This window comes from Falco punctatus (genome assembly GCF_963210335.1).
Source record: "Falco punctatus genome assembly, chromosome: 1".
In the NCBI taxonomy this organism is placed as follows: Eukaryota; Metazoa; Chordata; class Aves; order Falconiformes; family Falconidae; genus Falco; species Falco punctatus.
Genome location: NC_137580.1, coordinates 25761473 through 25785788, shown reverse-complemented (window position 1 = coordinate 25785788; position 24316 = coordinate 25761473). Strand labels below are relative to the sequence as shown.

The window sequence follows — 24316 nt, the reverse complement described above, 5'->3', positions numbered from 1 at the left end:
ATGCATAATTTGTCAAGTGCTGCCATGTGTCTGGTGTTGCATGAATAGGAAGATGGACAGTTCCTTACAGTCCAACCAGACATCCTTTGTCTCTTAGGTGGTATATGGGGGCAAAAGATTGGCCTCCCACCACTCATTTTTACATCCCCGTTTACAGCTGAGTGCAGATGACCAAATGCTGCCCATTCCCTGTTCTGCTCAGGGCTGATGCTGATGAGCTAAGCAATTGCTTCCCGGGCTCCAATCCCTGCAAACTGGTCCATCAGAGCAGTCCCAGCCCAGAGCCCCAGAGCCATGGAGCCAGGAGCAAAGCAGGGAACAACAAGGGCACTGCACTGTGGCACACTTCACTCCACAGGCAGAAAGAAGAAAAAAACCACTTTGCTTCAATCCACAACAAAGATAGATTGTGCAATTCAAAAGATGACAGAATTAAAAACATGCAGAGAAAAATTCTCCTGAAATTTTTTCCCATTCATTGTCCAGTTATAATGCTGTAGATTCTTCCAAAAAAGGGGACTTTACAAAACCAAACCCCAAACCCCAACCTTCTCCACCTACTTTTGTCAAAATTACTTGCAACCAAAGGAAGAGCAAGTGCATTATTAAGGAAACAAAGCAAAGCCAGGTCTTCCAAGCATCTCAGTCTTTAGTAGACCATAGCCGTTTCCAAACTGGAGGGAGAAAACACCTTGTTATTACATATTGCTGCTGCTACTGCTGCTAACGGTCTAGGCTGATTTGCATTACTTTTAATTAATATGTATTTTCACGTAGAGTACTTACTCTGAGAAAGCACATGTAGTGCTGGCATGGTGGGAAGCAGATAATGCCTCACCTGTAAATCAGTGCTGGCATAAAGTCTGCATATTCATGGATGAACCCCTTCCTTTTAGTTCACCAAGGGTGTGTCATGGGACCTCACAGAATGGACAAGACCCAACCCCCTAGCCTAGCCAGTGGAAGGACATGCGCTTTGGATATTTGCTGCCTATACTGCAGAGTGTAACCTGGACTGTAGCAGTTTTGTTTATGGGAAACAAACAAGCTGACAGTATTATTTGAACCCACTGGTCCGCTCATGCTGTGGACCAACATTTCTTTGAAGCGGCCCTTTTAATGATGAAGTCAGACATTATCTTTAATTACTGCTTTTAATTCCCAGTGTCCAGAGTCTAAGATTCCTTCTTTCTTTTCCATGGATCTGGTGATATTAGTGTAGGTTTTCCTTCTGTTTTCAATTCTTTGTCCATGACAGATTTCACAGCAGGAAACAGTTCTGTGGCATATGGCCACTAAATTACAGAAACTTCAGAAACTTCTGTCCATGAGTTAATTTTAAAACTGAAGAAACAGAAAATTGTTTTAAAAAACTAAACTAGACCACATAAAATCCTTTCCCACTACCTATCCTTAAGCATACTATCTCTGTCCTGGTTTGCAAAAACAACTCTGCCATGGCTGCTGGATCACCTTCTTTCAGATCACAAGGATAGTTAGGACTTCACGTGAGGGATATCAGAGAGCACCTACTAGCACTAATGCACGACAACAGCCATTAGCAGGCTGGGCAGGCATTAAGGTGTACAGAAACTGTTTCTCAACTTCTTCAATGACTGCTCTATTCAACAGCTGATCCTAGAGAACACATGAGGGAAAAGCCTAGTCTCAACTTGGACTGAGCAGTTACAAGCTGAGAGGTGAAATGCCGTCACAATGGCAGAACTGGCTATAAAGATCACGGGCACAAACCAGCAACCCATTTTCAACAGGCAAAAGGTGGAACAAAATTTCTATAGGGATTTGTCTCCTGTAGGTGACAAAATGCTCTGTAAACATGTGTAAAGTGTATACAGATTGCAAAAAATTCCATAGATGCATCAAGACTAGGAAGGAATTGAAAAAAACACCAAAAAGGAAACTCAAACAAGCCAAACTCACGAGAATCTCTTGGAAAATCAGAAAAACTGAAACCACATATGTATTCTGTGCATCTTCAATTCTTCCTTTGCCCTCTGCCAGGGTAGATTCTCCTCACCTAAGACTGAACATGCTCCTTCTAGAGTACATGAAATAATTGTGGAAGCATATGGTACAAGTAAATTGTGTCTTACAGCTCTAGCCAAAATACTGCACAAAAATAAGCAGGTGTGTTTGCTTTTTTAAAAAACTTTACAAGGGAGGAATTGGGCAAACCTAATAATTAAAAATGAAAGAGTTTATGTACAATTTCTCATGAGAACACACAATTATTGACACAAAGGCTCCACCATGCAGGGTATTGGTGAAAGCAGGAAAGTATCTTTGTAAACAAAACTGCCAGCACACAAGCACCGCTGCTTAGGCTGGGAACATGGAGCAATAAAAATGGACTGGAGCACTAAGGCTCTAACAACTGCAGTTGAAATCAGAGAAAGAGGTAATACCAAGCAGACGCAAGGTACATAGCCAAGGTATACATCCATAGCTTTGAAAAACACATGCGGAGGTAATGTTACCTGGATTTTGAGTAGAGGCAGGATGACACCCACTGCTTTCCTACACCATGTTCATGAAAGTGAGCAGCTCCCACCAAAGGCAGTGAAGTGACGCGGCAGGCATTTGAGGGAATGATTGCATGATACCTTGTGTGTCATGGAACAAGGAAATTAAAAATATTTTCCACAAACACTGCGTCACCTACATTGCTCAAACTGGATGTGCCATCACTCCCAGACGATAACGCTGCTCCATTGCTAACCATTTCATGGGATTAACTACACTCCAGCATTGAGGAGCCAGTGGGCAAGCAGGTATTCACCACATGCAGGCCTGCTGTCGCTACTCCTGGGCAAGGCACTGAGGTACTGCCAGCCCATGGCTCGCTCTGCATTCCCCTAAGGACCTGTCTAAGCAGTCTCACGTAGCTATTCAAGCAATACCATAGTGAGCAGCACAAACTCCACCTTTCTTTGCTGGGGCTCGAGCTGCACATTCACTGCTTAGCACACTTGTGTTGTGCACGTCTGCGGTACTACATCTTGGCAGACAGTGGTCATAGGGCTGCCAGCAGCTGCTCTTGTCTGCCTGCCCCTGCAGGGATCTCCGAGGTCAAAGCACAGTCTGGAAGTCCTCAGAGCAAGAAATCACAAAGTGCGACACACCTTCCTTTCCATCTCTGTTTAGCAAACAACAAAGGCAACACACTTGCTACAAGCAAATACAAAGCAGCCCTTATGCACTGGTGCACATCTAGAACTCGTCCCCTCTTTTAGTGATGGTGTGCCTATAATCTTGGTGACTTACTATTCTGTAAACCAAAAAGATGAATGCTGCTGTACAAACAGTCTGATTTGATCTGGCACAATCAAGGTTTCTTAGTGAGAAAGTGTACAGTTTCCTAATGCGGCTGACAGAAAGCCACACTCAGACCTTTTCAAAGGCTTTCAGGAGTTATTATCACAGATTAACTATGGCGTGAGCAAAAAGGTTTAGAGTCTTGTTTATAGTTAGCCTATGGCTCTAAATTAGCAATTTATCTCCTAAATGATCAATTGAGTCATAGGCGTTAATGAGTCAGGTTTAGCCAGAAGGGGTGAGGAAGGAGGGAGAAAGATCTCAAGCCACTGCTTTGCAAAAAGACAGTATGAAAATCTCAATAATTTCTAAAGTCAAATTGTATTTTAATCAGTGCCTCCCAAATAAGATGAAGAAGCCACACTGTGACTTTCCCAGCTGTAAAAAATGGAAGTCTGGTTTCACATTTGCATGATTTTGAAGGTCAAATGCCTGCTATCCAAGTCTTACTGATCCATATGGACTAGAAATGCCACAATATGCAATCATCATGAAGGCAGATTGTCTCCTGTAAATCTGTCCTTTTTGTAACACATTCAAAATGTACCGTATTGGATGGATTATAAATCCATTCAGGAAATACAAGCAATATTGTACCGAGTGTCTCTGGTTTGTGAAAACCCATGCGTACGGGTGAATATGCACGTATGTGCGTGTGTGTCTGTGTGTGTATCCGTGAGAGAGAAGCGGAGACAGATGGCCCAGTCTTGCCCTCACTGAAGTCAACGGGAGTTTTGCCATCCACTTCAGAAGACAGAAGCTTGGATTTCGGCAGAGAGGGACTTTTATTAGCACAATGCTTATTCTATCTGCATTTAGAAATGAAAAACACTTACTCATACTGGAGAAGAAAATGGGTAGGGCTGTTAGGAAATTTTTGCTGAAAGGAGGACACTGCTCTTTGTCTAGTAACTCCTTCTTGTCAAAACGGCCTGGGCATTGCAAGTGGCCACGAAGCAGACAACTACAATACTCTGCCTCCTGCGTTCCTCTGTCAAGGAGAAAACATGGGAACTCTGTTTCACATCAAATCATTAATCATTATTCTCATGTTAGGGCCTTTCAAATGACACTGGGTTTTTAAAATATTTCAGTATTTCTTTTGAGGGAAGGGCTGGAAGGTCATCACTTTCTATTACGGACTAAGAGTGCAAAGTGTTTTCATTTCTCAATTTTAACAAATCACTTTACACATTGCCATTTTTTTCTTCCAGCACATGTAATTGAAAAGAGACATATGGAGACCAGCATGCAAACCCTGCAAACATTTCAGCATAGCTTCAAAACTAATGCTAATCAATTTTTTGGAACTTCTTTTTCCCTTCCTTCCCCCCCCACCCCTGTTAACTCAAGAGCAAATTCTCAAAGAACCCAAGGTGTTTTTTTTAAGCTAGTCAGCATAGCAATCCTCAGCCAGTGACAGGGTGCCTCCCCACCAAATCTTCTTCCTCTTTTTTTTTTTTTCTTTTTTTTTTCCGTCACATGCACACACAGGGTCACCCACAGCATTCACATGAAAGCCTTTGAGCTGCTGCCTTGGAGAGCTTGGATCAGCACATCTGGGAAACCACTGACTGACAACTATACAGCAGTAGTTGCATCAGACACCAGTTCCCCTCTTTTTCCCCATGTCCTTGTCAAGAAAAAAACCCTATAATACAAGCTATCAAAAATCTCCTTCTGCATGATTGTGCTGAACATTACCTGCGAACAAGGAAGGCACAAGATGAACAGACCTTTACAACAGAATGTGCATCTGCCAAGACAAAAATACCCAGTGAGCTTCTGGTGCTGGCACAGTGACAGTATAAGCAAGCTGTCTTTGCAATGATTTTGCAAATGATCCATTACAAGATTTGAGTACGAATTCTGCAAAGGCCGTAAGGCCCCAAGGGCAGCACGTTCTATATACCGTCACCTAAGCATTCACCAGATAGACAGGGCTATGGGCTAAAAAGAAATCCTTCCAAGACTTTTTGTACAAATGCTTTGCAACAGACTTGTGAGTTGTTTTTTCCTCTCTCTCTCTCTTTTTGTTCAGTTGCCTGGCATTTGCTAACCCACAAGCTGCTGTTTCCCTTTCCAAAGAAGCTCTGATGGGTGGAGGGCCAGGAAAAATTAGCCCAACTGATGAATGCAATCTCGACAGAAAATATGTTTTTTATCAGAGACCACATGTTGCCAACAGCAATTAAAGTAAAACTGGGAGATTTCATCGGATATAAGCCTGCATAAGAACCCCAGAGACTCACTTACCAGGTATCTGTCAGCTCAAGTGGATTACTCATGGGTTCTGGAGACTGCCAGCAGCCGGGGAAGGGGCAGCCATGGATTCTCAGGAGGGTGCCAGAGCTCCTCTGGCAGCACCACAGGGGCGGCGGACAGCAGACTGAGCCCAGGGCACACAGCTCCGGTGGGAGGGCTGCAGTCAAGCTCTCATCCTCACGGCTTTCCAGGCTGAGCGTGCCACCTGCTTTGGACGCACATGTCCTCTTGCACTGGCTTATTAATGGGCACAGGTGATCACATTGAAGACTACAAAGGATATGCTGGGGCGAAAGGGGCAGAAATGCTACAGAACTCACGCATGCTTGCTGGGATTCTGCTTTCCACCCTAGCAGTGCCAACGTGAAGTACATTCATGGGTCTCAGAGGAAAGCCATCCCTGAATCACAGCTGTGGTAGATGAGAACCTGCCTTTACCTTCAAATGAATGAACTTGGAGTTTTATTTTTATTTACAGGGCCTTGCCAGGCATTTCAAGTAAAAAGTAAAAGTGACCAGACAGAGCATTAAAATGCTGCCTGACAAGAACTTTCCCTCATTAGCGCTACTTGTGTTATATATGTTCCATTCATGAACTGGCTGAGGCTAGGAAACTTCGCCATTAGAGGAGCTGAATAAATCATGACAATTGGCATTTTAGTACTGAAGAATGACAGGAATTTCCATAAGGGCTGTGAATCATTTTCCCAGCTATCCATGTTAGGCAAAGAATTCACCAGGATTATTTTCCAATAATTGAAAATATCTGGTAAATGTAATTGAGCCTTGTCTATTACCCTTGATTTCAAATATATAGTGCAATCATGTACTTAAAAACTCATGGTGAGAAAGAACATCACTTGGCATCCCCTCTGTATTACCCATCACCTCATCGCAAACTAAATAGAACAAGAGTACTTATAGCTATAATATTCATTTAAGTGTATGCAGCATATGAAGCCGGCAACCCTCAAGAAACTTTGGCTATCCACGCAGAGCAAGGGACTGAGTCCTTACAAGTCCACTTTCAGCGGTACTGCAAACCATGCAAAACATAGCTATCCTGCCTGATACCTGCTATAGAAGGCTTCAGCCTTCCAGCCAGAGTCACAGTGTCTAACCTAATTCCTACTGAGGCAAAGAAAGAATCAGATCACCTTTCTTAACAGTATTCATGGGATTTATTCCCAAAATTGTCCTTCAGCTTTGCTGAGTTGCACACCATGAACAAACGTCGGGCAAGTTCCTTCATTTTCTTGTTGATTGTCTTCAGAAATACGAACACAGGTGCTGTGAAAAGCTGTGCAGGTAAGAAAACACGGTATGTTCATGGAGGAGCAGAGAATGGAGGGCAGCACTGAGAGCAGATCCAGAAAGGAGAGGGCAGTGTGGACAAAAAAGGATAGGGGAACAACACAGCAGGCAAATGACAAGGACGTATGGCAGGGAGATGGGACAACGCCACCCTTTCACAGCTATGAGAAATCAGCAACACAACAGGAGGCAAGGGCTCACTGTGATCCTTTGTGCAGATTTTCATACACTGCCACTCTGAGGATCTCACATTGCTGGGTCCAAAACCTAAGCAGTTAGTAAGTGAAGAACCATTTTCCACCTATCACACATCTTGACTCCTACAGTGATTGCCTGTGATAGTTAAAAAAAAAAAAAAAAGACACTTCTCAAACAAAATAACCCTAACACACTCTAAGTTAAATATTTCCGAAGGTTTAGTAGCTAATGCAGGAACTTTGAAAGGCATGACAGAAGGTAAATGTAATTCTAGTGTTAAAAAAACCAGCCTCACAGACTTGAATAAATGAACTTAAAACAGAAAGGCAGCAAGTGAACACAAACATGTTGTTTTATGAGAAAAAAAGAAGCTTGTGATCTAAGGCAGTACCGGCCAATCCCTCATACACCCGAATCACCCTGCACACCTCTATAGGGGCACAGGCAGCCCACCCAGGCGCCCTCCTTTCACACAACCCATTACTCACAACCTGTCCAGCAGGGTAATTTATAAGGGACAGAGATAAATTTCCCCCCAAAGTATGTAGTACTAAGCAACATCTACCCTTTATGAAAAATTATTGTCTGCACACTAAATAGAGACTAAGGTTCATTCCTTCTGATCCCTTCCAAAAATGTTTACTATCTCCAAAACTACTTCCTTAAGGGAAGAGGATTCCATCCCCATGTGCTGACTACTCATAATAAACGTGACTTGGAAATCAAGGTGAAGGGCATGTTCTAGATACACAGCGCAAACAGCCTTTTTTTTAAAGCAAGTTTTTTTTTAAAAATAAAAACCAAAAACCCCCACTGAAGTCCCAGATCCAGTAAGAGTGAATTTTTTACTAGTAGCATCTCAGAAGCAAGGAAACAAGATAATAAGAACTTCAGGTCCCATTCCTGAAGTATGATGGCAGAGACTGGCACTAGCAGGTCTGTGCTTAGGCTTTGGTTATTATGGCCTATATGAGACATGCCTCCCAGTGACGATATTGTTAATCCGAATTCTTCAGCTGAAAAGGTGTGTTAAAATACAGAGCTACATTTGCTTTCTCTTCAAAAGGTAAAACCAAGGGAATTTATTTTTTTGACTCAGTGAACCAGAGGACAGGTCCTGTGATGTGTACATTTAAAGCATCTGTAAAAATAATAATCATTATTACTTAACAAACCATTAAAACTGCGTATGTCTGCTTTTGTTACATGGTCAAACTGAAGTGAATACAAAGGTTTAGAGTATATACCCAACTTTCTATTTCTATTAATAAAATATTTGTTTTAGTCCTGGAACTGAAGATTTTGCAATAAGCCAGAGATAAACCAGGTTCCTGGACAGTATCCTGGGCTATGTGCGGGAAGCAAATTGGACAATACCAAGATTTCAACCTAGAAGCCTTTACTGACTGCATTAAGATTTTACAACTAACCAGCAGTATCCACAAAAGTGAGAAGAGAGTATTTTTGCAGACTTAAATATGCATACCATGTTGTTATAAATTTATGTCGCTCTTCACATACATTCAAAAAATGCAGAGATATCTATACTCATTTATACACAGACATACACAAAATTCAACCAGCTAGGGGCTATAGCAAGCTCCCATGTTTTGGACATAGATAATACCTGAAAAGGTTTCTACAAAAGCACATCCATTGGTGCTGCAACAACAATGCTGCAGCGATATTTCCTTGTGCGAACGTGCAGTGTTTACAAGCTCCAAATCTCTGCAAAGCCATTGTTGCTGAAAATCAGCACCTTTCTGAGTATCAGCATCACCTTACAGTTCCAGAATTGCAGCAGCAGCAAGGTAATGCACTGTGAAGCAATTGCTGCGGTAGTTTTTCTTCCTCTACAAACAAAGCTCAGTGATGAGTAACTTGAAGCTGGCATAAGTCCACCTCCTGCAGTAGACTGATGATTTACACCTTAAAAGCCTAGAGCATGTTTTTACTGGAAGGCATGCCAGTCCTTAGACAGACCTGCCTAACCTGACTCAGCTAAACATCAGCTAACCCTAGCTGAAACAAAGACAAGGCTAGCAGCTCAACTCGCTGTCTGCCTGAATCTGAGGGAAAGCTGTTGACAGAGAAGATCCTTTAGCAAAAGCTACTGAAGGAAATGCTGGAAGAGCAACTAGAAATGGGAGAACCCATGCCTCTGTGGGGTTAAAAATATTAAATAAAGTATAGGGACACATATTAAATGGTCATCTTGATATTTTGAAGTCCCCATTTATGCTAAACTTAGTAATTCTAAATCCCAGGCTCTGGGAAATGACACTGAAAATAAAATCAGGGGTCTGGTTTGCACTGGAGTCTTCCACACCTTCTTGTGCACAACTTTTTGCTGCAGGGTCCACCTGCCCTCCACAGCCAAGTTCCTTCTCTCGGGCATCTTGACAAGTCTTTTAGTTTTCTGTTTTGGTAGTTTTTTTCTTCCTCCTTCTCTTCTCCTCTTCTGTGCTTGCTGCCACTATTTTCATGCAAGTGTCAGAAGGCCTCCCAATCTTTTCTCTGAGCCCTAATAACACTATTCCAGGTACCAAAAACACAAATGCAAAAATTTTTTTTCAAATCATCTATCTTTTTCAAGCTCCATCTTAAGACCAGTTGGGTTTGGGTTGGTTGGTTTGTTTTGTTTATTTTGGGGTGGTTTTGTTTTGTTGGTGGTTTTTTTGTTTGTTTGGTTTTTTGTTTGTGTTTGTTTTATTTTTCCCTTTCCACCTCTTACATTGCCAGAGCCTGAACATTACTGACAGATAATAATCTTCCTTTAATTTCTAGAAGTCTATTTGCTGACATTTTTGCCCCTGTCCTCCTCACCTTCCCTGTAGGGGCTGCCTCTGCATAGGATTTACAAGCATAAGACATGGGAGCAATAGTATTGCATTTGCTTGTGTTCTTCAGTCTTTCTTTTTCCCATTTTGAGAGAAAAACTCAAAACTTTGTTTTAAGGCAACTTGGTCACGTTGTTGAAAGAGAAAGGGTTGTTCATTATTCGTGTTTTGTTCTGACCAGGGAATTAAATAAAGCCTAACAACCTTCACACAACTAATCCAAAGGCAGACAAACCCAAGCTGCTCCAAGCTGATACTGCTGCTCTCCTGAGCACCAGGAACTATGCTGATAAAAGGACACGAGCCTCTATACAACAGATTTAGAGTCAGCTCTGTTCAGAAACTCAGACCCTTGGCCCTGAAAGGCATTCACTCATCCCAGCATGAGTACCTACCCACTGACGTGCTCAAGGTGAGACAAGACAGAAGAATCTGGAGAGAAGCAGAACTATTTGACATGACATGTATTCACTGTTTCACCAATCAAAAATCATATTATATTGCATGCTCAGCAAAAGCAATTCTGTTGGCTTCACTAGTGTTTTCCTGCTTTTGTCATTTGAACTTGAACTGCTTCCTCATCTAGACATAGACAGTCCTGATGTAACATATCTTTAGTGGCTCATTCAATAGCCTCCCAAAACTGAATACATAAAGTAAATAATTGATTTTAGGACATCAAATATAAAGAGAGAAGTCAGCCACTGCAGGGCTTCAGAGCCTCCTGCTCTTTGTACAGGATGGGCACAGTTACTTGCGCATCTGCTGCCCCCAGACAGCCATCTACTGCTAAGAAAGACAGCCAGTCATAGAATATGCTTTTATTTATTATAGATCATACCTACATGCATAGCTTAGCTTCATCAAATATTAAGTTTTGTATCAACTCCCTACTAGTTATATGAGCAAAGTAGTTTTGCAAGCTCATGATAACTGATTTTCTCATATTTAGGAATAACCTGGCATGAACTGATCCATGGGATCACTCCCCAAAAGGGTGTAAGTGAAAAAGTGGGAGGTGTTCCTTAAGTATCGCTGGGATCAAGACTAGGTCACTGTGCAGCATTACCCCACAAAGACATTTTGCACAGGCCATGTGGAGTTTACATAACTGGCTCTGGTCTGGGCAGTGGGAAATTGCTCCAGACTATGATCCTGTGATTCTATGTATACCATTGTTTGCTCCTGTAACTGAGGCACAGCCTTTCCAAAGCCTGCCACATTGCCTAGCATGTACCTGGCTCCAACAGCTGGCTCACATGTGCAAAGCTCAGGCAGCTCTCCGCAGCTGCATCAGCCTCCTCTCTATCCAGCTGCTTTCCTTATTGCGGATGGTTTTGAGCAACTCAAATGGCTGCTCACCCAAACACAAAATAGCTTTTTTGCAAGGCTTGCTTTCAAGCAATGGGAAAACCCTGAAAGACAGAAGGGGGAATAAAGTACTGATAGGTCAACCCAGAAATATCTGGTTTCCTCTTGTTCTCATTTGTCTCTTAGTGGAGGTATTTATTTAAAGACAGACAAACAAACAGACAAAAAAACATATAAAAAGCTCTCCTACATAAGCAAACTAGCTTTGGTGATTCCAACATGGTAATTTGAGAGCCAGGCTGGGGCTGCCACCAGCCCTGCACAGCTGACAAGAAACTTGCAGTGCTCCTACAAATGCAGAGAGCCACCAGTGCTGGGGGCCCTTCAACCTTCAAGAGCACAGCTGGATTTTTACATACGACAAAAAAAAAAAAAAATCCCGTATTTCTGTCTCTGAGTCTTGCTGATCCATAACCGTTTCTGTCAAAAGCAATGATTTCAACCACTGCTAGCAGTATATGCTTTCCAAGACGTGTGGATAAAAACCTGTGCTATAAACAAGTAAGGCTCTCACAGCAACATTTGTTCCCCTGTAACAATCACTTCAAGTGACATTTGCATTTGGCCCATAAGCAGAGGAGTTCACCTGACACAGGGTGGCCCAATTAATGTTAAAGACCTTGTCTCTCCGATCCTGAGATGACGCTGGATTCCAATACAGCTCCCATTTAAGGATATTACAGAGGAATCAATCACTTGTCCAAAGGGAGCAGCACACGGAGCTTTGCTGTCGGGAGAGGTTGCTCCTCGCAAGCAGCACATCAGGCTCTGCCCGAGAGACTCAAACTGACAAAGAGCCAGTCTCTGTTGGCCATCAATTACTTCTAGCAAGAGTGGCAGAGGCAGCGTTGTGGCGGGCAGCCGGCAGGCAGAGCCGGGCAGGCAGGAGGGAGCCAACATGCAGCCCACTGAGCTATGGGCCAGCTGAGAGGGCTAAGAGGGCTGCCACTGCAAACTGCAGCGGGAGAGAGCCCTGCTTCCCCAGGAGAACACAAGGAGCAACGTGCAGTATTGGCACAAAGACTGCTCCTCTGGCTTGTTCTGCAGCTAACAGCACACCGTCTTAGCCAGTTTAGATTGCAGGGGCAGAATCTGGGTTACAGAGCAAAGGGGACAGAAAACGCCATCGTATTTCAGAGGTTTGCTTCTACAACTGCTCAGGAAAAAAGAAAGAAGAGGGAATGATCCCCTTTGTCCTTCAGTAACATAAAGTTCTGGAAAAGAAGCGACTGTTATTTGCTACTAAATAAGAGCACAATATTATAAGGTGTATGGAATATTTTTTTCTTTAATGCGTAAAGGAAAAAGAAGAGGAGGTGTGCTAGTGTCACTGGTTTATATACGATTGCTGCCTTGTTTCTTGTAAAAATGCCAAAACCTAGGTGAATGCAGGGCAGAATCAGCACTGTTTTGTGTTTGTGGACACAGAAGATAGCAAAAGGGTTAAAGATTTCTGTATGGTCAGATCTAATTTAGCATCCTGACTGCTGATCTAGAAGGGCAACTGAAAAGCAAATTAATAGCATTTCTAAAAAAAATAAATAAAAATCCACCATTTAGGGATTGTCCATTAGAATGGGAATGGGGTACCAATACTCAGATGGAAATATTAAAATGATTACCAAAACATAGGAAAAAATAAACCAGCAGTGAGAAGGTATCTATAAACTACTACACCATAAATGAATGGAAATCCCAGCCAACATCAGGCCAACAGTAGGTGCGCTAAGAGAGAGACTTCCTTGCAAAAGCCCTTACAGACTACATAGGCAGAGGGACCACTGTCTGCTTGCCTCACCTGAAAACCAGGACTCAAAGGCAATCCAAGGCAGCAGCAAAAGGAAGCTTTACGTAGCTTTTGGTCACCAGTACACAACCTTCATTTCTGACATGCTTTTAGATGACATTTGTTCAAACAAGCACAGGGAAGGAAAACACAGAGATAAGCACCAAACAGCCACAGTGGATTAAACTACTCCTTCTATTTTAAGAAGTTAGTTTAGTGCTGATGGGTATAACTCAACTCTCAGGGACCCAAACATCTGGAAAATTTTTCAGGAGGCAACAGCACAACTTCCTCTGATTCCAACGGGATCAGAATCTCACTGCCTCTGTTTACATTCCCAGGTTTGTGACCCTCCGAGATGCATTCCCTGCATACATATGCATCCATAAATGCCAGCTGCACAACATTACAACCAAAGACAGGAACAGGACAGGAGGTCATGCATTAAAGAGTAACTTCAGGAGCACACTCGTTCTCTATGTCAGGAAGTAGTTTCTATGAAGACGTGGCTCTTTAGCAAGCCGTAACGCGAGCCCATGTTTGGAATCAAAAAGTAGACAACTTGAGATTAAATTTAGAGCCGTTGTTTTTAAATGTGAGAGAGTGAAATGAATGGAACACACTACATAGGGACAAGGGTATACTCCCTGTAATTGAGGGTTAGGTGCTTCTCCCAAAATAACTTTTTTTTTTTTCCCTGTAAAGACCTCTCAGTACTTGGGGGTACTGCACACCACTCTTTCTGTGGCCAAGCACAGAAAGAAACATCAACCTACCCTGGGTAAGAGGCACAGGCACCCCATCATTTTTTTCACAGCCTAGGAGGCATAAAATTGCCTGGCTGGCAATTAAGTGTAGTGCAGACTCCTACACCATGTGGAGACTGCCACAGGTCTGCTGTGGAAAAAGATTTAGGAATAGGACTAAGTTCTGGGGAATAAAGCTTTTCTGGGAGTTAACTTGTGAATACAGTGCACAGCAGGCTAGATCATTAGCACTGAGATCAATGCAGCTAGGCCGATTTATATGTAAAGACAATTTGGGCTATATTTTCTGCATGGCCTTAGGACAACTTCTAGTGCAAATAATTTTAGAAGGAAAGAACCTATGTGGAAACAGTCACCATCCGTGATGCCTTCTTCTCTACCAGGAGCAATGACATCGGACTTCAGTCCAAAGAGCAATATCCACTGCACACAAAGAAATGTTTCTGAATAAATGGATTAGGAATACCGTGGGTCATGTCCTAAAACAGGCTTCTGGACCACAAATACAGTGAACCTTGATGAGGAAAGATGGTATCTTTCACTAAAGCAGTGCAGCCGCTAGAAAGAGAGTGGACAGGTTTTCAGACACATAGGCCCTTCTTATTTACCTGAAACTTTTCCTTTTTCTCCAGTTGTCTGTTATTGTATCTATTTCACATGCTGGAATATTGGTTTCTGTTGTAATATGGACTATCAAATCTCATTTGATTTTTTTCATTTTGTTTGTTGGTGTTCTTTTCAGTACAGCTTTGAGTGGAGTCCGATTTTAAGCATATGAGATAAAACTAAACATCTTTAAGATGAACTGGAGGTTGCTACGTTACCATGACAGTAGGTTTGTGTTGTAGCTGGTGATGGTTTGTGCTTGCTTGGATGGTAATTACTGTCAAAATGCAAAGGGTTAGTGAACAGGGCCCATGGGAAAGGGCAGGATGACAGTCTATGCAAGACATCCTGCTAATAGGTCTGAAAGCAATTACTGTATGGTTTATGATCACAATACTTAACCCTCTACCTCTCAAATAGCCTTTGCTTTCTGTGTTTGTGCCCCACTGGAAACCAGCCTCACTGCAGCCCATCAGGATGGCCGCTGGCTCTGTCAAGCCACAGAGCTCTGCAATACAATTATTCCAAGCCTAGGTCATAACTCCACTATGTAAAGCTGTGCATCAGTCTGCGGGCATCCTGTAACAAATACTGGAAAAAATTTAATAGAATTTGTTTAGCTACCTCTGAAAACTATAATTAACATGTAATTTATTTTTTAGCTACAAAAGTCCTGGCCAAACACAACAGGAATCACCATCTAATAGTCTTATTCTATAATATCCAGCCCCAGGAAATCAGGAAAAAAATCCAGACCCAGCTTATTATAGAATACAACCAGCCTTTCATTGTCATCTCTAATTTGACCATGCCCTGGATCTGCTCAGACAATACATTTCAGAGCAGGCTGGATCTTCTATCAGCCTGAGGAAAGGGATAGACATCAAGGGCGCTACTTGAGAAATTGACACTTTCACTAAAGGTGAACCAGTTTTTAGTCTCTGCTGGATCTCAGCTGCTGCAAGGATGAACATCCCTTTGCACTTTCCATCATTTTAGATCACTTTCCATGCACAGACATTTTTGGGAGTTGATACCTGTGCCTCTGAATATCCACAAAACAGATCTGCTTGCATGCACGCTCGCAAGCATTTTTCTTCACAAGGGTGTGATGTAATTAAAGGTACTGTGAATACTTGCAATGCTCCCTTTCCAGGGGTCATGGCCACTTTCTGTCTCATTTACCTAACTCCAGCCAAAGGACACAGGTAGGGAAACGCAGAGAAACTCACAATGATGCTGTCTGTCATATGTCACTGCTCAGTGACTTACAGGGGTGCTATTTTGTTGAAGCTGTAGGTATTTTATGGAACTTCCAGTCAGAGGACACCTGATCTGCACTCTAATCCTATCAATTCAGAATCCTTCCCTACAGGAATAAAATCTGAAATCCAACCCGTGTTTACAATCCCGAACTTCTGCCTATCAGAGAAACCTATTTGTAATACCTGTAATCAGCCTCCTGACTTAAAATTTGTATCAATTAAAAAAATAAATCATAAACAGCTTGGAATACCTATTTCCTTCTTATTACCAGTGGTATTTAATTTACAGCTAGATGAATGATTTTTCAACAAAAGCACCTGCAGCAGATCCTGCCCTCCTCAGCCCAAAACCTAGCCAAGGATCACAGAGAACCCCAACCGCGTGGCTTGGCTACTTGGCTCAATTCCAACAGGTCAGTCTGTCTGCAAGCCTACTTCTCATGAAGCATGTTGTTTGCGTAGCATGGCTCAGGTAACTGCATCTTCCTCCTCAGCTACTGAGAGGGCCACACCAGTGCCGCTCTCCAGCTCTGCTTGACTCGATGGAAGATCTAAGTATTCTCACATGTTATGGAAACATGCTGTAGGCACACACTGAAGTGCATGGCCAAGACTGCCCATCGTCCCCAGGACTCATTCAGGCTCTGTCAACCTCTGCCATGCAGAGCCCTTCCCAGTGCAGCACAACTCCAATTATAATCTCATTCCGATTAACGGTGCCTTGATGGCAATTTCATTACTCAAAAAGTAACATTTATTAGTCTTTTGTAATGTGTTGTGATTGTAACTCTAATGCTAATAGGAAGAAGTTTAACCTCATTTCATGTTCAGTACAGTTAAAAACCTTGTAACAATGTTCATAAATCAAGGTTTTAAATGTCATGGAAGTGAAGTTGCAGTTCTACACTATGCGTATCTTTTTTTAATTTTTGTATTTCATATTAATCTCTGATCCAGTCTTTCAGAACTCCACTTACAATCCACATTTTATTTAGATTATCATTATGATAGCAGAAAAAAATCCTCACCCTGCATATAATTTGCATGATTTAGGTAGATTGTGTTTTCAATTACATTAATAACCTAAAATGAGACATACTGATTAGAGCCCTTTCTCTCACTTAAAATGAACATTTTCATTAGTGATTTCTTCAGAGATGCCCCTCCCTCCCCCAGCACTCTACACACCTACCATGAGATACGTTATAAAGAAAATGCACCATAACTTGGGTCTCAAGGTATTCTGTTCTCACTGGCAGTCAAAGAAGAAAAGACCCTACAGAAAACAATGTAGCAAGAGTTTTTCACCTCATCTCTTGATTTTATGGGCAGATCATTTTAATTTTTTCCTCAAATATTTTCAGATGCTTCTTTGAAAAGAATTATTTTTGCTCTAAAGGTATTTTCACGAAAACACAGGAGATATGGATGCAGAGTTCCTTCACTGTGCCTTGGGTTTGCTTCTCTCCAGGTAACCCACAGATTTTCACAATTCCATCTTCTAAAGACAATAAAGAACACATGCTAATTATGCCCAGCATTTTAGGTTTAGTCTGACAGAAGAGGAACCTCAACTTGAGTCTACATAGGAATAACAGTTTAGTAGCTTGCACTGCATTGATATTACAGCAGACCTAACTGTTCTCACTTGAAGCACCAAGGAATTTAGTATGCTCACCACCATGCCAGCAGGCCTTGCTTTTGAAGACACATAGCAAAGCCTCTGTCACTACCCAAGCTACAAGATGGATATTTAAGCTTGTCTACTACTGCATGAATAACAGGTATAATGTCATGACAGGGGGTGGGGTGGGATTGGGGGAAGGGGAAATAAAGGGATTGTCTCTGAAACCTTTCCAGTTTGGTCTTCTCACTGGATCTCAAGATGAGCTGGCAGGTAGAAAAGCTGGCACACCGTAAATACCTGTTAGTAACAATATTTTTCTTCCACGTGTTCAAAGCCTACGCAGTTCTCCAAGGCAGACACCAAAAAAGGAAGATCCCCAGTCCTTTGCTCTCAAAGTCACTCAGCTTTCTGGAGCAGCTGGAGCTCTGCATAGTGCCTACTCGCAACCTCTACTGCCAGAGAGGTGAAAGCAGCTCTTTCCATTGTACCAGCCTTGGAATATGTTTGAGAACCACTTCTCTAAAGTGGCTGTGACCATCTGTTCATTAAGCCCACTGTCCTTCCCATAAGATCTCACTTGGGATGATGCAGTCCTTCATGCAGGAGCTGCTGTTTGGAGGAAGGAAATGCTTCTCTTGAAAGTCACCAGAAGGGAGAGAAAATGGGCCCATTTCTCCTGCTGAAGCCACAATGCGGCCTGGAAGATTCACGTTAAAGGCAGAAATGGATGCTCTTTTTGAAAGGCTTTTTAATCTCTTGCAAGCCTCTCATTTAGTAAGGCTTCTCTTCCATACCTGGAGAACAAGTGACAGATCTGTCAAAGGCAGATGCAGAAAGCCGTGCTCTGGTCTTGGCCACGCAAGCTGCCATGTGGCATCAGTTAGACCCAGAGGCCCCTCTGAGCGATTGGTACCCGAGGCCATAGGACTGGAGAGCCACATTTGGTTCCTGGCACTGCCGCTGCTTACAAAAATCCACCATTTTCTTTTCATCCTGTTCAGCTAGGGTAATGCTGGTCTTTAAATATTTAAAGTCTAGGGGGCAGCGGAGAGGTACAGCAAAGAAGGGAAAGCACCTCAGACCTACAGCCTTGTCAAATGTGGATGCTGGCACACTCTCCCACAAAATGCCTGATGGGTCCAAGCCTGAGGCAAAAATCTATGCCCAGCCCCCACGGCAGCTGTTTATCTGCTCCATAGATGTTGGAGGATTTCTATTCCTTCCTACAGAATCCTGTGCTCCATCGCCAAAGGGAGCCTTGACTGGGAATTGGACTCAAAAACACATGCACCAGAAACCCAACAGCATCTGTTTGTGCTCTGGAAAGAGAGAGATTTAAGAGACCAGGGACCTCCCAACCCTCCTGTCCAATTCAGACACTTCATCTCCTTTCTGCATACCCCTCCCTCCACCAGCACCACCCCTGAGACTCCATCCTGCCCCTGACACGCACAGGCAGAGATGTTGCAACAAGGGGATGGAAGAACAGAGGCAATTTATGAAGCCGGCTCTGCTTGCTTCCCCCTAACACCTGGCTCCTCTTCACAAGTTTTCAACTGAGGCAGAGGGAGCATCTGATTTCAAAACAGACTGTCTTTGCTCTGAGTCTAAGGGTTTACCAAACTTCTCTGATCATCTGTTCTATATCCCTTACCACAACCAGAATGTTACACAGCCAAATAAAAGAAACCTACCTCCCTCCCTCAGCCAAATTTCTCCTTGCAGCTTCAGCTTGATCAGCATTCACTCCTTGCCCTTGACTGTTCTTCCTGTCCAAAATCCCCACCCCCAACGCCAATGCACAGGCCAAGCCTGCCCCTCAGCCCCTTCCAAACACTACGTTACCTACCTCCCAGGGTTCAAGTCCCTCTCCTGTTCATAAAACCAGTTAAGTTGTCTTTTTTTTTCATGTTCTTCATTTCTTGTGGCTGGTATTTTTCCATATACAATTAACACCCCTGCCCTGGTCAGTGCTTTCTCAGGACAGACAGCTGCCAAACACCAAGAACAGCCACCAATTAACTCTTCACTCGTAACCCCTTCCAGAGTCTCAGATAAACAATATTTTCCTTTCATTGTATCTGGAAGCTCTGACTCTTTCTGTGCAGAAGTACAAACTGATGAACTGGCAAGCATCAGTGTGAGTAGGGGAATCCCCCCTGGAAGAATATCACAGTGGCACGGTAGACTGATTTCCAAACTTTGGAGGCTAACATTGCGGAATCAACCTGCCTCAGAAGGCTGCCTCACTGCTGTTGTGTGCATATGGATTGACAGATACATAGATAGTGCTGCGTTGGATGTACATGTACGTAGTATTCATTGTTGGTATCACAGATGGCTCTCTAAGGCCCCATTACATGTAAGTCCTGCCATGGGAGTCCCAAACATATATTAAGAAACAAGGTTATGGTCTCAGAGGGAAAAGCAGAACAAGAAGAAACAGATGCAGGGACTGACTTGCATCTAAAGCCAGTCACAGTTAGGTTTCTTGACAACAGCATCTCAATGCCCCAAAACCTAGCATTGCTACCTTTCTTCAGCACACACCTCAAGTACCCGTTTACTTGTTTGGCATCTCTGGACGATGAACTGCATTCCAATGAACTGCACTATAAATCAGCTGGCCTGACACAGGAGCTGTCAGATCTTCAGATGAGTTCCCCTTTTACCTGATCTTGCCAACTCTCTTGGGAAATGCTGAGCACTCAAAGTATTTACCCTCTGCCCTTGCAGGTAACCGTTCCTGAAGAAAGACCTCAAAGCTGGAGTATCACAGAGCAGCAGCAGTGAGAGGCGAGCACATACCTCATCCTGCATTGCTGCGTGAACTCTGTGCAGAGACCAACGGTGTATTTGAGCTCAGAAACAGCCGGCAAATCCCCACTTGTCAAAAATATTCACCCTTCAAAGCACACAAAAAGGAAAATGGGGACAAATACCACCAGTCTAGCTCACCAGCTAGAATAAAAGCTACTTTTCTTGGGCATGCTAGTGACCTTCATGTGACCTGGTATGCTACTGATGAAAAAACCAGCAAGGAGATGGGTTGTGTGAGTTGGGGGGTGGGGGTGGGGGGGGTGGATAGGAAGGGTGGGATGGGAAATTATGAAGACTGAGGATTTCATTTGAATTGCTGGTTATTCGGCACATGAGCAGCTTCCCTTACCTTCCTACAGTCAAGCAGAGTGTTTTGCAGCAGACCACACAGACTAAGCTGTTAGCTTGCTGAGAAGGAGCCACAACTGAGGCAGCCTCATTTCCTAAAGCTGCAAGATTGCTATCAATACTCCTACCTTGGCTGCACTGAAAGAGGTAATAGTTTCTTTGGAAGATTAATTTTCTAGCTGCACAGACTTTGTGGCTGACCTGAAGTTCCAGTCTAATTATTACCCCTCAAGTGCCATCAAGCACAGGAGAAAGCTGAGCCTTCTGAAGGAACTGATTTTTTGGGGAAGAAAAACTGTAACACTGGGGTTCTTTATGAGAAGAAATAATGCACAAGTCTCGATGGTTCGAAGGTGAGATAAAAGCTATGCAAATGCCTTAGGGGTGACTACGTGTACTTTTTCCTAGGTACGGATACAGCACAAGAAGTGTGCCACAACTGTCTGTCTTGTTTTTTCTATTCCCTTCCAACAACACAGGAAGCACCTGCTGAAAAGCCAAGATATCACCTGGCAGACAGGCGCAAGTTATATTGCTGCTGTTCACGGCTCAGGGAAGGCTGTGATACTCTTGCATGCTTTCCTGTACTTGCTAGGTATAATTATCCTTGATACCCAACTGGAAATTGAGCACATCTCCAAACGAAGGCACACAGCTCCACCCTAAACCCACACCTGTGTGGTGTTTTTTTTAATCCTGACTCACAGGGAACCTTCCCATGCCATTAAGCTATCACTAGCGCACTGGTAGTCCTATCAGTTGACCACTGAAATAGATTTTCCATACTTAAGTTGTGGAGGAGCAGCGGTAGCATCCTTTCTCTCATTGGCCAGTGCGCAAGTAGCAAGAACCTGTGGGTTTTAAAGGCATCAGATACTGCTTCATGAGCACTACTAGCATAACTTGACAATACTGGAGCAAGTATATACACACCTGCTATAATATAAATCAGTTTCTGGGCAATGTTACTGTGCGTGAGCACACAAATTATTCAGGTAGACTCCTCTTTCTCAATGAAGCCTAACCATCAGCAAGGTGAGAGTTGCTTTCTCCATAGCTACCCTGCTGTGAAAGACAGGCATTGGTTGGCAACTGTGTATATAAAATGAAATCAGCTGCTATGTGGGGAGAAAGGCGCAACAGAGTACTTATAAAGTACTTACAAAAGGAATACCTTGTTTCTTGACTACAGTGGTAAGTTGAAGGAGGCGGTTCTGGAAAGCTAGAAGAAATGTTCTAAACCAGCACAGGAAAAGTGTTCCTACTGAGGGAACCAGCAGAAATCCAACTCTATTGACAACAGGTAGTCCGTCTAAATCCTTCCTGGCTTTCATGACCTGGTTTTGCCTACCTAGCGAAAGGGTGTTTGGAGTCCTTCCTCCAGCTCTTTTCTCAAAGGTTCCCCCCGCAATAGCAAGGCAGTCCTGTGAAGCCAGTACAAAGCACGGGGCACAGTTTTAGCAGTAACAGCCACAGTTTTGAAATACTCTTTGACAGCGGTCACCATGGACAGATTTGCTAGCAAGTCTTGGTTTTGTCATAGTGCTGCAAACATTGTGGTGCATGGGGAAAAAAAAACCCCACACAAGAACTGTGCTCTATTTCTGCTGACTAAACATCTTCTCCCACATTAGGCTGAGCAGACATGGGAAATGTGTTAAGACATCAGCCCACATATCTTTTTGAGACATCAAACACTGAGGTGCTGATCCCTTCCCACAGTAACCACAACTTCAAAGACACTACACAACCGTGGACCTGGCTCACAGGCTGCTCTAAGATACCGTCGCTACCCTTCTGCATAGATGCTACGTCTCAAAATTCTATCTCCCACTCGGAACCAGGATAAACTCCTCCACCTTCTTCAGGAAGAGCCCTTCAGAAAGTACACACGGCGAAAGCCACTCTGCCTCACTGAAGGCAGCGCCGCAGCGTTCCCCACGCCACCCTCCCCGCAGCATTCTCACCGGGACTGGATCCGTTCTGCTCTAAAGGCACCTTTGTCTCCACAGGCGTCGCGCCGGGCTGGCCAGGCCTCGGTCACCGGTCCCTGCCCCAGCTTAAACTCGACGGCGCCGCGCGTGCCCCCGCACCGCTCTGCCCCGGGGCTCTGGGGGAGGGGCGGGAGGGGGCGCCCGGGCCCCTCCGCTGGAGGGAAGCGCGCGCCGGCGGCCCGGCTCTGCGCCCGGCGGCCCCGGCAGGGGGCGCCCTCGGCCGCGTGCCGCCCCTGCCCCTCGGGCGCGCGCGCGATCCGCCGGGGGGGGACACGCGACACACAGACGGCAGACCCGCGTGCGGCGGCCGTCACAGCGCGCCCCTCCGCGTCACCGCGCACGCCCGGGGGCACCGGCACGCAGCGGCTGCGGGGATTTACGGGCGGCGGAGGGGAAGCCTGGCCCTCCCGGGCCAGTGCCCGGCCTCGGCCTGTCACCCGCCCTGCCGGCCCGTTCCCGCCGGCAGCGGCTGCCTCCAGCGCCCGCGGTGACGGCTCAGGTAAGAACAAGCAGTAAGCAACAAGTCTCCTCTCCGCAAATCCCTGCCAGAGAGCCTGGCTGGAGCCTTGTTACAGCAAGAGGGTAAGGGAATCCGGCACAGAACCTTTGGTTGCAACAATTACGCCCCAATGAATCCGGCCAGCGCTCCGGCAGAGCTGGTGGGGTAACGCCACAGCTCTTAACTGCCCCATTGAAGAGATTCTGCCAAAACTCTGCAAATGCCAGACCACAGCGAGGACCAGGCCTCCATCTAACTGTGCTGATGCAGCCCAGAAGCTGGATTACTCCAAGCACACCCAAGAGAGGCTGCTCCCACGATCACTGCAGTTGGCCAAACACTTGCATTTACACCGGCAGATGGACATGGTGAGCACAGATCCTGCCCCGAGGAAGGCCACCTCCCTCATTGCACTTCATTCGGAGCATCTTTGTTGCACAGGTTCTGTTCCATTCTGCTCATCTGAAGCCAAAACCAACTTTTGCTCGTACCTGCTCCCAGCAGACCTACGCCTGTACCTTAATTAACGCGTTCCGTCACAGACAAATGAAGGTCACAGCAGCTCACTCTTTGTTGCACAGAGCCAGTACACTTTGAGAGCAAATGAAATGGAGTCAGAACATCAAGGTCCACGTTCCTACCTGTATCAGCCTGCTGCAAAGCCCACCCAGCTCAACACTGGGCCACCCAGATTGACAGAACACCAGCCACACAGTACCATCAGTGAACCAAAATCCAGTGCAGTTCCTTGGCTCTTGCTGTCAAACAAAGAAAAAAACGCCCTTATTGGGAAACAGCACTCATAAAAACACACATGAACTGAAGTGTGCTGGTTATTCCTGCTTTTGGATTTGAGATCAACCCCAGCAAATACCTACACCAACCACCAAAATAAAAAGGTCATTATTTCCTTTTTAAATACTGACAAAACCTGACACTTTTCTCCTCCATTGCTTCTGGGGTTCTTTCCCCTTCAACCCAGAGGTATTGCACTGGTTTGTCTTCCTTCCCTACAGGCATCAATAGCTTCAGGTGCTGACCAGCCATAGCACTATCTCCTTGATAGACTCAATAACTGTAAGTTAAGTGGCAGAGAAAACCAAAAGAGAAGGTAACCCCAATTTTGATAAAGGCTGTGTAGACATCTCAAATCAGGACACTTACTGCCTATAATAAGATGGGAGCAGATGGAATAAGGAAGCCCACTGAATTCAAACTAAAATAGGGCAAAATAATCAACAGAGCGCTGTCCTTCACCACATCCAATCTCATGAATTTAT

General features: G+C 44.3%; 1 protein-coding gene across 3 annotated transcripts in view; it reads right to left on the bottom strand.

Annotated features, from left to right (window-relative positions):
- The window catches only part of LOC308072624 (uncharacterized protein), a 127858-nt gene that overhangs the window by 82560 nt on the left and 20982 nt on the right, over positions 1 to 24316 (bottom strand). The window contains exon 1 of one of the 3 annotated variants that reach the window (XM_080409779.1): positions 5593 to 23015. The exons of 1 other annotated variant lie outside the window; for it this stretch is intronic. The gene's annotated coding sequence lies outside the window, so the exon portion shown is untranslated. Of the gene's footprint in view, positions 1 to 5592; positions 23016 to 24316 lie in introns of those variants that run through there. One more of the 3 variants, XM_080409781.1, reaches the window with a different exon arrangement.